This window comes from Lissotriton vulgaris, chromosome 1_2 (assembly GCF_964263255.1).
Source record: "Lissotriton vulgaris chromosome 1_2, aLisVul1.2, whole genome shotgun sequence".
Lineage (NCBI taxonomy): Eukaryota > Metazoa > Chordata > Amphibia > Caudata > Salamandridae > Lissotriton > Lissotriton vulgaris.
Window position 1 is genome coordinate 115,505,335 of NC_141686.1, and position 17,792 is coordinate 115,523,126.

At 45.9% G+C, this 17,792-nt stretch overlaps 1 protein-coding gene across 4 annotated transcripts in view; it reads left to right on the forward strand.

The window, feature by feature from the left end:
* The first annotated feature begins 1,231 nt into the window (after positions 1-1,231).
* Positions 1,232-17,792, forward strand: part of SVOPL (SVOP like) — a 671,022-nt gene continuing 654,461 nt past the window's right edge. For 2 of the 4 annotated variants that reach the window (XM_086952960.1, XM_086952958.1), the window contains exon 1: positions 1,232-1,467. The gene's annotated coding sequence lies outside the window, so the exon portion shown is untranslated. The remainder of the gene's footprint in view (positions 1,468-17,792) is intronic. The other 2 variants (XM_086952961.1, XM_086952959.1) reach the window with 1 other exon arrangement.

Below are 17,792 nucleotides of genomic sequence, written 5' to 3' on the forward strand. Positions count from 1 at the left end.
ATCCAGTTGCCTTCGTGAGCTTCACTGGTTGAAGGTGGAAAACCGTGTGAAGTTCAAGGCGCTTACATATATGCATAAGATTAGGCAGAAGGTGGCACCAAGCTACCTACAGACCTTGGTGAAACCCTATTTCCCTTCCCGTTCCCTTCGCTCCTCCTCTCAAATTCTCTTTTCTGTGCCTAGGGTCAGACTTTCAAGAATGGGAGGCCGCTCCTTTGCTTATCTGGGGCCTAAACTATGGAATTCTCTTCCTCTGATCATTCGGTCAGAGGACAGTTACATCCGTTTCCGTAAAGCTGAGAAGACCTGGCTTTTTGACCAATAACCTCACCGGCCTCAACTAGCCATATTAGCTGTACAATCTTAGCGCCGGGAAACTCTCAGGGGTAGATGTCGCGCTCTACAAACTCAAATAATAAATAAATAAATTAATTAATTAATTAATAAAATTTCTAGAGTTAGATACATATTAAGCTTTAAGCAAAATCGAGTGAGTAATATATCCATTTCCAATACTCAACTAGAAATAGGAGTTAAAAAAAATATAGATTATGTCACGGACAAAGAACACTTAAAACAATATGTCAATAAAAGATAATATAACATTTAAGTTCTTAAAAAGGAGAAGAAAAAAACGTTTTATATAACATAAATAAACACTGCTTAAAAACTAAACACACCGTGAAAACGTAATAGGTGATAAACATCAGCAACTAAAAATACTAATTGGATTTTTTTTTTTTAAAGCATATTAGAGATGAAAAAAATGAGGGGAAAGAGTCAGTCTTAATGGCACTACCGACAGGTGAAAACCAGAAAAACCCAGACTATCCCCGTTCCTAAATGTGGTCATTAAAATACTATAATGTAGCTGCAGTGGGCCCCTCCGATCCCTGGACCCCGGTGTCACTGCACCTGCTGCACTGTGGATAGCTACACCCCTGGCATTGGCTTCCGAGCCCGGGTTCACGCTTCAGGATGTGACGGGTAAACAAATGAATCGCTGCGTCTACTCACACACAGGAGCTGGGCAGGGCTGGAAGTCCTGGGCAGAGGCACGCGTGTGGCACACAAGTCTTGGCCCGGTTGCCGGGTTTTAAGAGGGCACCACCCATGGAATGCAGTCGGTCGGCCTCGGGAACAGGTCTTGCCCTTTTAAGCAGTGTCGGTGAAGGGAGAAGGGCGGGCCCAGGTAATTCCACCTGTTGTCTGGGCTTCTCTGGAGACCGTTTATAAATACATACCTCGATGGCCAGCGGAGCCTGCAAAGAGGGAAGGAGGTTCGTGGAGGAGGTTGGCTGCGGCAGGCGCAACTCCGTGACATCTGCAGGGGGTGCCTCCTGACACCAGGAAGGAAGGGACCCAGGAGTGCAATACCCCAGAGGGATGCGCCTGCCTGGAGGAAGCAATCACTTCCTGGGCTCAGCATCAACCGGCACTCCAGGCACGCAACCGGCACTGGCAGCGGTAAGACACCCGGCCGGCAGCTGTGGCGCTGACACCACACGTTGACTAGGGGAGCAGGTCTGGTGGTTCGTTTGCTGCCGAAGACCCATAGGTGATCTGAGTCTTAATCTCGGCTTCCCTACTTCCTCGTGATGTGTGATTCTGAGCAAATAACTTAATGTTGTCATACACGGCATGATAATGCGCTAGACAGTGCCACCGGGTCCGCGAGCGAGAGGTTCTTATTTGGCTGCTTTTATATGTACACTTGCCATTGCCATTCATAATTTATAGAAATGACTTTTAAGTTTTCCATACGCCCTGTAGAAAAAGCCCGCAACAAAGCACAAAATAAGACATTGACAGCTGACCTTGTGCAGGTACTCGCATTGTTCAGATTCCATGACCATTCAGTTATTGACCTCTCTGTTGACTGTGCTGAAAAGCGTGTCCGTTTCTGTCATTGGTCATAGTAATGCCGTGCCACACGGGACTAAGACCCACACTTCATTTCTGGTACACTTGGTATTTAACTGTTGACCGCGATGTGACACTGTGACAGCTTAGGGGTGAAAGGGTATTTAGCCCTTTGCCAAACTGAAGAGCCACCTAGTCCCCCAGTCTCTCTTTCTCTTCGCCCTATTCCTTCCTTGAGATTACATTTACAACCCCTGTCCCCCGTAGCTGTCCCCCTCTGACATATGTGCTTCTGTGTAGTATCAAGTAAGATGGTTTAACGCTTTCTATGCTCGCTGCTGACACTCGGGGTGACCTGATTCACAAATACGACGACCAGGGCGGCACTCATATATATATATATACATACATACACGCGCGTGTGGCATTTGATATTTACATAACTTAGATGAAGCAAAAGTGGAACCTGGACATGGAGATCTATAGAAAGAAATATTATGTCGCGTCGACTTTTGCACAACGTGTTCTCCCTGTAACGAGCATTTACGTAGGCAGTTCATTTGCACAAGTGACGGTCTGCACCAGTGCAACGTGATGCATGTCAATAGCGCCTCTCACCAAATTAGCTCTACCGTGTGCGCTATTCAGACTAATACATGTACATATGGTAAATGCACCTGAGTTTGACCTTTCAAGAGAGTCTGTAGTCCGCCAAGCAAACGCGTTCTTCAAAGCAAACAGGTACCGACGTGTGCGAGCTGTGTGAGCTGTGGCAAATGTGCTGCTTTGTGGTTGGCTGTGGAACAAGGATGAGTCAGACACTTACAATACCTATAGTAACCTGCACAGCTGTTAGAGCTGGTGTCACAGGGCTGCCCAGCCCTACACACTCCCTGCAATCTCATTGGGCGGCAAGGTTTCACTATCAGCGCACCCCATTACAGACAGACAGACAAGACAGACACACAGATGAATAGGGTCCAACTAGAGGTAGATGCCTGCTGTATTTTATCAGCATCAATTGTTTTTTTTTTACCTCAGTGTGAACTACTTAGTCACTTTTCAGTAGCCTGGCTAAAGAGGTTCTTTTTTCGCAAGACTTTGTCAATGAAAAAAAATCGTAAGATCTACAGAAAATAAGAACTAAAGGGCGTAGGTTTCGAAGCTAGAAATGAGAGAAAAGGTAAATGCATCCGGGGCTTTAAGTGGAATGAAAAAGTTGGGGGTCTCTCAAAGGGGCGTGGCCAATGTATTAAGGGCGATGCTTAAAAACACCTATGCTAAAAATCTGTGCTTAGCATAGTATGCCGCCCGACTTGTATTTTGCTGTTTCTGTAATTGCATCTAGATATAGGATACAAGTAACATCACACCTATAAGAAGTCAGGACTACTGGCTTTATCAATGGTTGTTAGTTGCATCAGATAAATAAGCAGCAACTATGGCTTGTATATAGTATTGAAAAAGCTTCCACTTAAAGCCCTGGTGACACTACGACAATGTTGCTGCTCCTGAGTTTCAAAAAGAGAAAGGAAATCCAGAAAGATAATGACTCTCTTTAAAGGATTTCCCTTCCCCTACAACCCTTACCTGACATGACGTCATGCCGTAACTTTTCCACTAGTGAGAAGTGAGCAGTGTTAGCAGCGCACACTAGTGAGAAGTGAGCAGTGTGAGCACGTGTACATCGATGTGACTGCTGTCACTACAGTCCGTTAAAAAACGGACCGCCTGTGCCAGGGCACGAAACAGAGCCTGATAGAGACCGCTTTCGAGGACCCCTTTCAAAAACTGCCGGTTCTCAGACCCGGTGAGACCCGGCCCACTTAAAGCCCTGCATGCATCCGTGTTGGCTCAGTGTAGTCAGTCTGGCCCAGCTGCACTATCGGTCTCTAGATAGATGGACCTGAGGGGTTTGCAGATCTCGCTTCCGCTGATGCATCTTTTATAAGACATTGGCCATGCACAGGCAGGCCTGATATCCCGGCAGAGGCAGATATTTACCCGCAGTCACACCAGGTAAAGAGCCTAAACATTCTTCTGTCCAAGGACACACTTTCATCTCATGTCGAATGCTTTTTAGGCGGGGTCTGGTTTGCTAACGACATCTTAGCTTGCCTGGGAGTGCATTTCGCCCATTGCTTACCAATGGCTTTGTGGGTTGTAACTTACATTTGCTTGCTTTCTGTTTGCGGCTCTGCTTGTTTTAGGCTGCCCAGCTTGAGTTCGTCCCTTCCTTGCTCAAACCCTATTTACTGTACTCTTCCACCAGTACTGGATTTCTGTAAACAGGCCTTTAAATCTTGTTCTTATCTTGTTCCATTTGCTGTGCATTCAAAGACAGATGTCAAATGTCAACATCTATCTTCTGGAAACTTGGTGTTTACTTTTCTTTCTCTGACTTCAAAGTAAGATAATTTATGCGACATTCATGCAGGATACTGGGGGTGTGCTTGAGGAAGGCTGTATGAGTTTTTTTTTAATCTATCAATGTACATGTATGAAAATGAACTGTGCTGGTATTTTGTGAAATATCAGAATTATAAAAGCAAAAATTAAGCACATTTTTTGATAATCCTCAAGTGTGGTGTAAATAAATATTTTAATACGATAAAAAAAATAATACACAAGGTGATGACATTTCCACACATTATCGTTTGTGCCCTGTCAAGTTTTATCAGTAAAATTGTATGTCTGTGCAATTGTAATGGTAATTTCCATTGAAGATGTGTAGTCTGGAATGGCAGTATGCTACCACACCATGCATACCTCACTTTATCCCACTCCACTCTACTCTGCATTATTATACACCACTCCACACTACACCAGTTCACACCATGCCACTCCACACTAAGTCACTGCAGTCTACTCTGCACCAGTCCACTCTACGTCACTTCCCTTCATGCCCCTCTACTCTATACCACTCTACTCCAGGGAAATGCACTCTACCCCCACAGTACTCCACTATGCATCTCTGCACCTTTCACCAGTGCACTCTACACCACTCCTCTACATCACTCCAATCTGCGCCACTCCACCCTATGCCACTCTACTCTGCAACACCCCACTTTATGTCAATGCACTAAACTCTGTACTACACTCTATGCCACTCTAATCTACTCTGCACTCTACACCATAGTACTTTATGACACTGTACTCTACAGTGCATCACTCCGCTCTACTCTGAAACAACCTACGCCACTCAACTCGGTGCCACTCCACTCTGCACCACTCCACTCTACTCTGAAACAATCTGCACCACTCCACTCTGCACCATTGAACTCTATAACAATGTATCGCCACTTTACTCAAAACCAGTGCACTCTATGGCAATCTACACTGCACCACTGCACTCTATGGGGCACATGCATCAAGGTAGGCTTTTGCGTTCCCTTAATTTGCAAATATTAAGGAATCGCAATTAAGGAATCGCACATGCCTATGCATGTAGAAATCGCTAAGAAAACAGCGATTTCTAAACATTCCTTAATTGCGACTCGCAAATTGTAAGTCGCCATTTAGGAATATCTTCCCATTCAATCCCAATGGGCTTAGAGGCCCTAGGAATGAATGGGAATTGCATTCACAATTTGCAAGTACCAATAGGTACTCGCAAATTGCGCATGCAATTTCAAGGGTGCAAGGGTTCTAAAAGGATACCCTGTTGCACCCCTGAAATCTGCATATGAGTTGCACACACACATGCCCCAAGGCCATGTGTGCGTATAAAATGGAACTTTGAGAAATGCACTTTAGTGCATTTTCAAAGTTTTTGCAAATTACCATCAAGTACAAATTGATGGTAATTTTGAGACTCCTATTAGCGAAATCGCAAATTTTTTTACTTTAATGCATTGCATTTAAGGAATCTCAATTTGCGATTCCTTAAATGCAATCGCAATTTAAGTAATCAGAATTTGGAGATTACTTAAATTGCAATTTTTTCATTTGGAATGATGCATCCCAAATACAAAAATACCAGTCGCAAAGGGACAGATTCTTAGAATCTGCCCCTTTGCGACCGGTTTTTCTTTTGATGCATGTGGCCCTATGCCACTATACCCTACCCTGCAACACTTTACTCCACTGTACCCTACGCCATTGTATTCTACGAGACTGCCCTCTACGGCACTCTATTTAACTCTGCACCATTGTACGCTATGCCTGCTCTCTACACCATTCTACTCTGCACAACTCTATACCACTGCACTCTATGCAACTGTACTGCACTCTCTGACAGTCTACTCTGAAACACTGCACTCTCTGCCACTGAACTCTACGCCACTCTACTCTATGCCACTGCACTCTACTCTGCACCCCTCTACTCTACACCACTCTATGACAATGCACTTTACCCCACTCCACTCCACTTCCGCTGCACTCTACCCTGCACCACTCCATTCTACCCTGCACCACTTCACTCTACTCTGCACCACTTCGCTCTACCAATTTACTCTACAAACTACATTCCCTGCCACTGAACTGTATGCCACTGCACTCTACTCTGTACTCTGCCCCAATGCGTTGTACGCAACTACACTCTACACCACTCTGTTCTGGATCGCTCCACTCTATGCCATTGCACTCTATCCACTCTAAGCCGTTCTAATCTACTCTTCGATACTGCACTGTATGCCACTGCACTCTATAACACTGCACTCTACTCTGCACCACTCTACACTATGCCACTCTACTGTACTCTGCACCAATGCGCTGTACGCCATTACTACTCTACACCACTCTGCTCTGGATCGCTCCACTCTAAGCCATTGCACTCTATCAACTCTAAGCTGTTCTAATCTACTCTTCGATACTGCACTGTATGCCACTGCACTCTAAAACACTGCACTCTATAAAACTGCACTCTACTCTGAAACAATCTACTTTATGTCACTGCACTCCACGCCACTTTATTCCACTCTGTGCCTTTCCACTCTATGCCACTGCCCTGTGCCACTCCTATTCCACGCCACTCTATTATACGCCTCTGCACTCTATGCCACTGCACTCAACACAAATGCAATCTACACCACTTTACTCAAAACCAATACAATATAGGTACTATACTCTACGCCAATCCACTCTGCCCCACTGCACTGTACACCACCATACTCTACAACACCCTACTCTACACTACTGCACCCTACACCATTGCACTTTGTCACTTTACTCTGCCCCACTCTATTTCAATGCACTGTACACCAATGCACTTTATGCCACTCTAAAACACTGCACTGTGCAACTCTCTACTCTACAACACTACTCTCTCCGCCACTTAGCTCTACACCAATATACTCTGCACCACTCTACGCCACTGCACTCTACTCTGCACCACTCTATATTACTCTGCTGCACTCTATGCCACTCTAATTTACTGTGCACCACCCAACTCTATGACACCACACTGTACTCCACTTCACTCTATGCCTCTCTACTTTGCACCTCCCTACTCTATGCCAGTGCACTCTACCCCACTCTACTATGCACCACTGCATTCTTCACTCCTCCAGTCTAGGCCACTCCACTCTACTCTGCACCACTCCACTCTGTGCCACTCTACTCTGCAACACTGTACTCTATAGCACTGCATTCCATGCCACTACTCTATACCACTCCATTCTGCCCTACACCACTCCACTCTACTGTGCACTACTCCACTCTACTCTAAAACAATCTACTCTAGACCACTGCAATGTAGGCCACTCTACTCCACTCTGTGTCACTCCACTTTATGCCACTGTACTCTATCCACTCTACTCTTCACCACTCTACCCTACACCACTGCACTCTAAGCCACTGCACTCTGCCATGCACCACTCCACTCTGCTCTGAAACAATCTACTCTACACCACTGCACTGTAGGCCACTATTCTCGACTCTGTGTCACTCCACTTTACACCACTGTACTCTATGGCACTCTACTCTTCACCACTCTACCCTACTCCACTGCACTCTGCCATGCACTACTCCACTCCACTGCACTCTGTTCTGAAACAATCTACTCTACGCCACTTCATTATATGCTACTGCACTTCACTCCGTTCTATACTACTACACAATACGCTGTGCCACTCTACACCACTCCATTCTACACTGCACCACTCTACTCTGCACCACTGATCGCATCCCTAGACCTCTTCCATCGGATTTCTGGCCACCCTCCTTCCAAAGTACGATTGGGCCTACCACCTCGGTCCGCAATTTGGGAGTGATGTTTGGGTCCAATCTCCAATTGGATGCAGCTGTTAACAAAACAGTGAGTACTTGCATGGGACTGCTTCGCATGTTGAGGAAGGTCCTTCCGATGCTTCCTAAGGACAGCAGGCCAGAAGTGGTGAGGAGCATTATCGTAAGCCGTCTGGATTACTGCAATGCCCTATTTCTTGGAGCACCAGCCACCTTGATAGGAAAATTGCAACGGGTGCAAAATCTTGCAGCCAAATTGGCGCTTGCTCGCCGCCGCTATGACTCCTCATCCCAGGCATTAAGAGACCTTCATTGGCTACCGATCCTTCAACGGATCGATTTTAAATCTGTATGTATTGTATTCAAGGCCCTCCACGGACACGGCCCAGTACCACTTCAGAACATGTTCCACTGGTACACTCCGCCGAGATCCCTTCGCTCGGCTTCCGCTCATCTTGCTGTGGTGCCTAAAGTCTTGAGAGCTCGGTTGGGCGGACGATCTTTCAGCTTTACGGCAGCCAGATTATGGAATACTCTTCCGTTGGGACTGAGAAGTACGCAAGACTTTTTCTCTTTCAAGAAACTCTTAAAAACACATCTTTTTCCTAGGACTGCATCTTCTTAATCCCAAATTCCAGTAGGATGTATGGCAGGATTTTCATCAGTCAAAGCGCCAGGATACCCGTGGGGTGACAGATACGCGCTATAAAAGATTATAAATACATACTCTACACCTCTGCGCTCTACGCCACATTACACATAACCACTGCACTCTATGCCAGTGCACTCAACACCACTTTCCTCAAAACTAATGCACTCCACGTCATTGCACTCTATGCCAACTACTCTGCACCACTCCACTCTATGCCACTATATTCTACTCTGCAATACCGTATGGCACTGCACGTTACGCCACTGCATGCTGCACCACTGAACACCATTACACTGTACGTCACTGCACTCTATGCCACTCAATTCTATTCTGCACCACTCTACGCCACTGCTTTCTGCACGACTCTACTCTGCACGACTCTACTCTGCACCACTACATTCTACACCACTGCACCCTACGCCACTGTACTCTGCAAGACTGCATACTTGACACTGATCTCAACGCCACTCTACTTTGCACCAGGGCACTCTTCGCTGCTGCACTCTATGCCACTCTACACCATTGCGCTCTGTCACTGCACTCTGCACCATTCTACTCCATGCCAGTGCACTCTGTCTCTGCACTCATTTGTCACTGTATTTCATATTGTAACAGGTTTAACTAATCTAACATTATAGATTTTTACTTACTAACACTGCACTTATTACAACTGCACTCCATGCCGCTGCTTTCTGTGCCAATGTATGTTACTCTGCGCCACTCAACTTTACACCACTCTGCTGCACTCTAAGCGACTACACACTGCATCACTCCATGCCACTCTAGTCTGCACCAATGCACTACACACCACTGCAATCTACACCATTCTGCTGCACACCATTGCACTCTACACTTCTACACTCGACCCTACACCACTCCACTCTACCCTGCACAACTCCACTCTATGACACTGCAATCTACGACACTGCCATCTACTCTGCACCTATCTATTCTATGCCACTGCACTCTATGCCACTCAACATCACTGCACTCCATGGCAATGCACTTTGCACCACTTTCCTCAGAACCAATGATCTCTACGCTACATCACTCTACGCCAGAGGTCTTCAAACTTTTTGATGCCGAGACCCCCTTGTAAAACCTTTTTAGGCGTAAGGACCCCCTTCCGACAAAAGTTTCTAGAAACTGGTACTCCTCATCATCAACAAATATCGACAACCATAAATGCGCCTGTTAGACCTCATCACATCCATCCATCCATCCATCATTCGTCCACCCACACTTTCACACATCCATCCATCCATCCTTCATCCATCCACCCTTTCATCCTTCCATCCATACATCCATCCACCCTTTCATCTATCCATCCATCCACCCATCATTAATCCACCCACCTTTTCACACATCAATCCATCCATCCATCATTCATCCATGCAACCTTTTATCCATCCATACATCCATCCTTCATCCATCTACCCTTTCATCAATCCATCCATACATACATACATCCTTCATTCATCCACCCTTTCATCCATCCATCCTTCATCCATCCACCCTTTCATCCATCCATCCACTCATCATTCATCCACCCACCTTTTCACACATCCTTCCATCCATCCATCCTTCATACATGCAACCTTTTATCCATCCATACATCCATCCTTCATCCATCTACCCTTTCATCCTTCTACCCATACATGCATCCTTCATCCATCCGTCCATCCATCCATCCTTCATCCATCCACCCTTTCATCCATCCATCCACTCATCATTCATCCACCCACCTTTTCACACATCCATCCATCCATCCTTCATCCATCCACCCTTTCATCCATCCATCCTTCATCCGTCCACCCTTTCACCCTTTCATCCGTCCATCCATACAGCCATCCACCCTTTCATCCATACATTCATCCTTCATCCATCCACCCTTTCATCCATGCATCCATTCATCATTCATTCACCCACCTTTTCTGTGCCTCTCTCATAGGGGGGTGGGGGGGAGCGGTCAGTATCTCTCTGTGTCTTCTTCCGTCTTCTTCCTCTTTTATGGGAGGGAATCTCTGTGCCTCCCTGCTGGGGGCGGGGGTTGGGGGGTGGCAGACAGGCTGTAACAACATCTCACCATGAAGAACAGACTCTCAGGCACATATCTCCAGCACAGGCACCAGGTATGAGGGCTCGTGGGACTTGAACCAATAAGGACCTTTCACGTGCTTTACTGGCGGGACCCACAGCTCCAGGCGCGCAACGCCCATTGAACTCAAAGGGCTACAGCCTCCTCCCCCAGCCACCCCTCCCCTTCCCTCGTGTATGTGAGCCCGGCTGAAACAGCTTCACTGGACACACACAAGGCCACACCCGAGTACTTCACAGGTCTTTAAAAGGCCTTTTACTTGTTAATGAGGCTTTGAGGTTTTTCACCCCTCGGTGTGAATTAGGCCTCCGCCGTAAGCACCCTAAATCAGCCCGACGGCACTAAGGCAAACTGACAGAATCTGTTCTGCGACCCCCTTCCCAGGACTCCACGACCCCCCTGGGGGTCGCGCCCCACAGATTGAAGACCTCTGCTCTACGCCAATCTATTCTGCACCATTGTACTTTATAACAACAACCAACAGAACTGGGAGTCTAGAATTGGCAATGTCACCTACTGCCTCAGCCTGCTCCAAACAATGAGTCATAAAGGAGTCACACAAAGAAGAAAAAAGAAAGCAAAAAGGACAGGAGTGAAAAAAAGGAAATCATTGAAAATATATAGATGAAGACATCTTGCCATAGTTTTACATTTTCACTTTGTGTCCTAACCTTTTACATGTGAAAGATGTGCATGTGTTGTAATTGCATTTATACATTGTTTACTACATCGAAGAGTCGTTGAAGTGCTTCACCATGAGTAGCACACTTCTCTCAAACCCAAGGTCAAAGGTTAAACCAGTCATTATTAGTTATTGGGCTGTCTTTTGTTCTTAAGCAAATCATTCCATGGGCAGCTTCTCTGGTGTAGAATACATTAACAGGAGTTAGTCTGATTATTAGTCGAAGTATGTGAGTTTGCAAAATGATTGGCAAGATGAATATAGCCTTTGAGAGATTAAGTATTGTTAGGCTGCAGGGATATGGTTTTAGAGAAAGGAAAGGGTTGTGATCTTTGAAATGAGTCGTGTGTGGGTCATTTGGAGAAGTACAACAATAGAGATTCAAGGATGTGACCTTGAATAGGCTATACTCAGAGAGAGGGGCCATTCAGAGGATGGAAGGTAAGGGGAGGTGGGTCAGTCGAAAGAAAGGAGAGGGAACAATCCAAAGTTTAGGCCTACTTAAATTTGTCATGCAGGGTTTTAGAGTACAAGGAGACTTTTTGAGATAGCTTGTGTGACTCACAAAGGCGAAAATGGCATGATCACCAGTGTCTTATAGCATGTCACACTTTTTTACATGTTCCTGGCTCCAAATTTGTGGGTTTGAAACACACAAGATTACAACTTTGAGAATGAATAATGTTTTAATTCTTATTTATTATTCTTTAATTCCTGTTCCATTATTACCTGGCAACCATTGTCGTGGCCTCGGAGATATATTTGATATAAACAGCTCTAAAGTCTATCTGTATCTTGCAAATTGTATTAGCTGGCCCACCACGTCCAAATAGTAACAACACTTAATTCCAGCTTGTGTTACATTATTTTGTTCCTAGCTCTACTAACATATAAAGATTCCATAAGTACTTCTTAGAAGAAGGTTTTTGTTGATAACGAGGATCCGTTAAGTTTTTCCTTAAAGTTTTACCAAACGTTCAGCATCAAAGGAAAATTAAAATGAATTTTATCTAACAATCCAAAAATGTTTTTCAGTGCCTACAGGTAGGGGACAAGTGGAGGTTGACTTAATGTCGTCTCTATGAAGGCCATGCTAATATCTGCAGGTAGAAACTGCTTGGTGGGAATTGAGATTCCTTGTACTCTAATATTTTGGGTTCAGATTGATGGCTTCTCAGGGCAATTTTTCTTCTGTTGGAGGTCTTTTACCATTCTCTTTCAACAGTTTGTATTTGTATTTGTATTTGTATTGGGTATTTGTAGAGCGCAACTATCGCTCCGGAAGGAGCATCCTGGTGCTGGCTAGATAGTATGCATACAATTACAATTACAGAGGCAGGGTTAGATGGCGGCAATTACATATTCGTCTGGGAGACTGAAGATCCATGTTTTTAGTTGCTTCCTGAAATGGGTTTCTTTAGTCTAGTTTAGTTTAGTTCTGGTTGTTTGAGTGTTTTTTGGCTTTAGGAATTTGTAGATTCTCATGCCCACTTCCTGCAGACTGGGCTTTTAAGATCTAAGTCTTGGTGTGTAAAGGTCAGGCTATGCCAGGGTTCTAAGACTGCATCACAGAGGTAATTCAGGAGATCTTTGAAAAATTGTCATAAGGAGAAGCAAGATAACAGAGTGGGTGTGTCGGTGTGGGTTTATAAAATGACATTAGGGGTGGTGAGATGCACACCTTCTTCTTTTTCTGCTTTTTATCCACATTTGAACTGATTACACTTTATCGGCGTGCAAACTTGTTTTGCGCTTCGCCTCTTTGCGCTGCATTCAAAACAAATCAATGGAGGAACCACCTCTGGTTCCACCAAGCTGCACAGCCCATCTGTAGTATGAATCCAATGAATTAAATTCAATTTATTTTAAACTCGCTTATCTCCATATTTTTCTCCAAGTGTTTCTCATACTTTTTAACTGTAATCTTCAATTCGTTTTATCCATACCATAGCGTCTACGAAGATATTAAACCAAACTCCAAAGCACAGGTAGGTTCCACATGTCATGATGTTTATTCAAACAACCCAATGCATTTCAGGATAAATAATCCCTTCGTCAGGGGAATCATAACATGTCTATTTTTCTCGTTTCGAAGGTGCCAATTCCATTAAAAAATGATCCAGCAATTGTACCATGTATAAACACGAACATGGTACAATTGCTGGGTTGTTTGAATAAAGATAAAGTATACCTATATAAGGGCATGAATCAGGAAAATTACACTAGGGGCCTAGATTCGATTACAACACCCACTCCACGATCTTAAGTTCAATTAAGCTAACCTAATAAGCACTGAACATATCTAAAGATAGTGCTTACAAACTCATCCCCAAAAAAAGCACTTCGAAATGGTTGTACATGAGAAAATATTGAGCATTTCTACAGTACGCTTTTGTAAGCAAGTGATGACATTCTAAGCATATAGTATGGTATCTAAATATACAAAATGAATGAATCATTAATTTACATTCATGAAAAATGGCTCTTAAATACAGAAAGAAAAGTCGAGACCATTTCATAACATAACATATCATGTCAATGGTTATATGAGGACAAGGCCAAATATATTTTTTTTAGGCAGTGTTCAAAAGGAAAAGGAATTTCTTGTTCTCTAAGAATAGTTCTACTTTAAGCAGATTAGTCTGTGCCAAAAGTTTAAATGTTTTGGAGAGAAAAATTCAATTGGTTGTGAAAAAATAGAGTTCCAAAGTTAGAAGTCTTTGTTTTCAAAATTTGAAGGCCGAATTTCAGAGTTCAGGGAACGCTGTGTGCATGAATCAAAAGTTATTCTCGGTGTCAGGAGAAAACATCAGATCATCAATGTTGACAAAGAAATAGTCTACCACAGTAGGTAAAAGTGGAACCACTTGATCAAGCAGATCAAATGTGCACAGATGAGAAGCAATTCCTCCAGCGCCAGGTGCCTCATTAGCAGTGTTCAAATTAGATAGTACCTGTGTGCCTGTTGATTCTCGTATCTCACCCTCAGTTAGACTTACTGGTGAGACCTTAATGAATGCCGTCATCAGGATTGGTAGCCTTTGGGGAAAACACGATGCATGACCCGTTACAGGACCTAGCAAGGCGTCGACATCCGATGGCAGGACTGATGGAAGTGTAAGACAGATGTCCAACACGCATTCCTCTCCGCAAAGCAGGCATCGTATAACAGGTAAGATGCAATCTTGCCAGATTGGTCTGAACGATCGAAAGCAGGTTGTGTTCAGATCTCTTAAACGAGCCAAGCCAAGAATCAATCAATCAATCAGTGACACTTATAAAGCGCGCTACATACCCGTAGGGTCTCAAGGCGCTGGGGGGGGGGGAGGTGCCGCTACTGCTCGAACAGCCAGGTCTTCAGCTTCTTCCTGAAGGAGAGGTGGTCTTGGGTCAGGCGCAGGTCGGTCGGTCGGGAGTTCCAGGTCTTGGCGGCCAGGTAGGAGAAGGACCTTCCTCCTGTAGTCGCTCTTCGGATGCGGGGGACGGTGGCGAGGGCGTGGTTGGCTGATCGGAGGTGGCGTTTGGGAGCGTAGAAGTTGATCCGGCTGTTGAGGTAGCTCGGGCCTTGGTCGTGTAGGGCTTTGTGTGCGTGGGTGAGGAGGCGGAAGGTGATTCTTTTGTTGACGGGGAGCCAGTGAAGGTCTCTCAGATGTCCGGAGATGTGGCTGGTTCATGGGATGTCGAGGATGAGTCTGGCTGAGGCGTTCTGGATCCGCTGGAGTCTCTTCTGGAGCTTGGCGGTGGTACCGGCGTAGAGGGCGTTGCCGTAGTCCAGTCGGCTGGTGACGAGGGCCTGGGTGACGGTCTTCCTGGTCTCGGTGGGGATCCACCAGAAGATCTTCCGTAGCATGCGTAGGATGTTGAAGCACGCCGAGGAGACGTTGTTGACTTGCCTGGTCATGGAGAGGGAGGAGTCCAGGATGAAGCCCAGGTTGCGTGCATGGTCTGTCGGTTTGGGTGCGGTGCCCAGGGCGGGAGGCCACCAGGAGTCGTCCCAGGCGGAGGGTGAGGGGCCCAGGATGAGGACCTCCGTCTTGTCCGAGTTCAGTTTCAGGCGGCTGGTCGTCATCCACTCGGCTACCTCTTTCATCCCTTCGTGCAGGTTGGCTCTGGCGGCGGCGGGGTCGTTGGTCAGGGAGAGGATCAGCTGGGTGTCGTCGGCGTAGGAGATTATGCTGAGGTGGTGTTTGCGTACGATGGCCGCGAGGGGGCTCATGTAGACGTTGAAGAGGGTGGGGCTCAGAGATGATCCTTGAGGGACGCCGCAGATGACTTCGGAGGCCTCTGACTTGAACGGTGGTAGGCGGACTCTCTGGGTTCTTCCGTTGAGGAAGGAGATGATCCATTCCAGCGCCTTGTCCTGGATTCCGATGTTGTTGAGGCGCCGTACTAGGGTGCGGTGGCAGACCGTGTCGAATGCCGCGGAGAGGTCTAGGAGGATGAGGGCCGCTGTTTCTCCATTGTCCATCAGGGCTCGGATGTCATCGGTGGCGGCGATGAGGGCGGTCTCGGTGCTGTGATTTGCTCGGAAGCCGGACTGTGAGGGGTCGAGGGATCCATTCGTCTCGGGGAAGGCGGCCATCTGCTTGTTGACGGTCTTCTCGATGACTTTGGCTGGAAACGGGAGGAGCGAGATGGGGCGGTAGTTCTTGAGGTCTGTGGGGTCCGCTGTTGGTTTCTTGAGTAGAGCGCTGAGTTCGGCGTGTTTCCAGCTCTCAGGGAAGATGGTGGTGTCGAAGGATGTGTTGATGATGTCTCGCAGGTGGGGTGCGATGACAGCGTCGGCCTTGTTGAAGACGTGGTGAGGGCAGGGGTCGGTCGGTGATCCGGAGTGGATGGAGTTCATCGTGCGGATGGTGTCTTCGGTGCTGATCGGGGTCCAGGCGTGGAGGGTGGTGGTGGGGGGTGGTAGGTCGGTCATGGTGTGCGTTGGTTGGTTGCAGAAGCTGTTGTCTATGTCCGCGATCTTGTTGTGGAAGTATGAAGCGAGGGAGTTGCAGAGGTCTTGCGATGGGGTGATGTCGTGTCTGTGAAATCCTCTCATGATACCTCATGGCAAGGAGGGCCCCTTCCATGTTGGTCTCGGTATCGTTGGTTGCCGTACTTGCCATAGCAGGCAGAAGAAATAAAAATAGAATTCCTGCTACGAGTCCCAAGATGAGAGGCAGCCCGCCGAACACAGAGTGCACGAAGTTTGGAAAAATGCCGAGGACTGCTTCGAATGGAGTTAATAGTTTTGAAAAAATCGTCTTAAATACATGTGAGATGCCACTGGTATCAGACATATTTAAGATTTGACTTAACATTTCTGCAAAATGTACTGGGCAGTTTGTTGATAATAATGCATGTATCTCTGCAGATGTCCTCGCAACTTGCAGATCATACGTTTCTTTAGACGAGGTCAGTGGCACAGATTTTTGCAAAAGAATGGCTTGCTCTTATTCTGCTTAAGGTATCAATTCGTATAGAAGAGATATTCGGTGAAGGCCATAATGCCGTCCCACTGTCTGTCTTGTGAGTTGGATACAATACTTGCATACAACAAGTGACCAAGGACGACACACTAACGAGATAACGTTTTCCTGGCATCTTTCCACAGCAGCTGTGATCATTCAACATAACGTAACTGCCATTGGATAGTTGCCTGAAAATGGGCACTATCACGGTGGAGGGAGTCCCGTGCAGGTGGCAAGAGAGGGTATTTGCCGAACCGTCGCAGATCCGTGTAAATTAATACCTTTGCACAAAAGTGTACCACTTAGTGAGTTTTAACAAATTTTTCCACTAGGAAATACCTCTTTTCCCTTGTTCCAACATGTGTGTGTTTAAGGTAAAGTCCATGTTGACTTAATGTATTCTTTACCCAACCTTTCATATAGGCCCTCTGGCATATGCTGTAGACAATACTGAAATTGGAAAATCATCACTGGTATCATGATGGTGCCATGAATTATCCATTCAATGACAGGCTTCTCAGAAACTGTCAATGGTAATCTTTCCAGTTTTTCAATGCTCAGCACTGTATAGTCTGCTCCTCTTTGTGCCAAAGAGATTTGTTTATCTGTAAGGTTAAATACAGCAAACAATAACGTTGTGTTGATTAGACACCATGGCACCTAGCCTGAACGTAGATTTTGAAACGTCCAGCCTAACTGCAATATAGAACGTAATTGAGACTGGCCATGTTGTAACATTAGCAAGTCTTGTTCCATTATTTAAATTGCAGAGGATACAATGCTGTCCAAAGAATATATTCTGGAGGACAGAGTTTCCCTACACTATATGTTGTTACTATCCCTGGATGTTGTCTC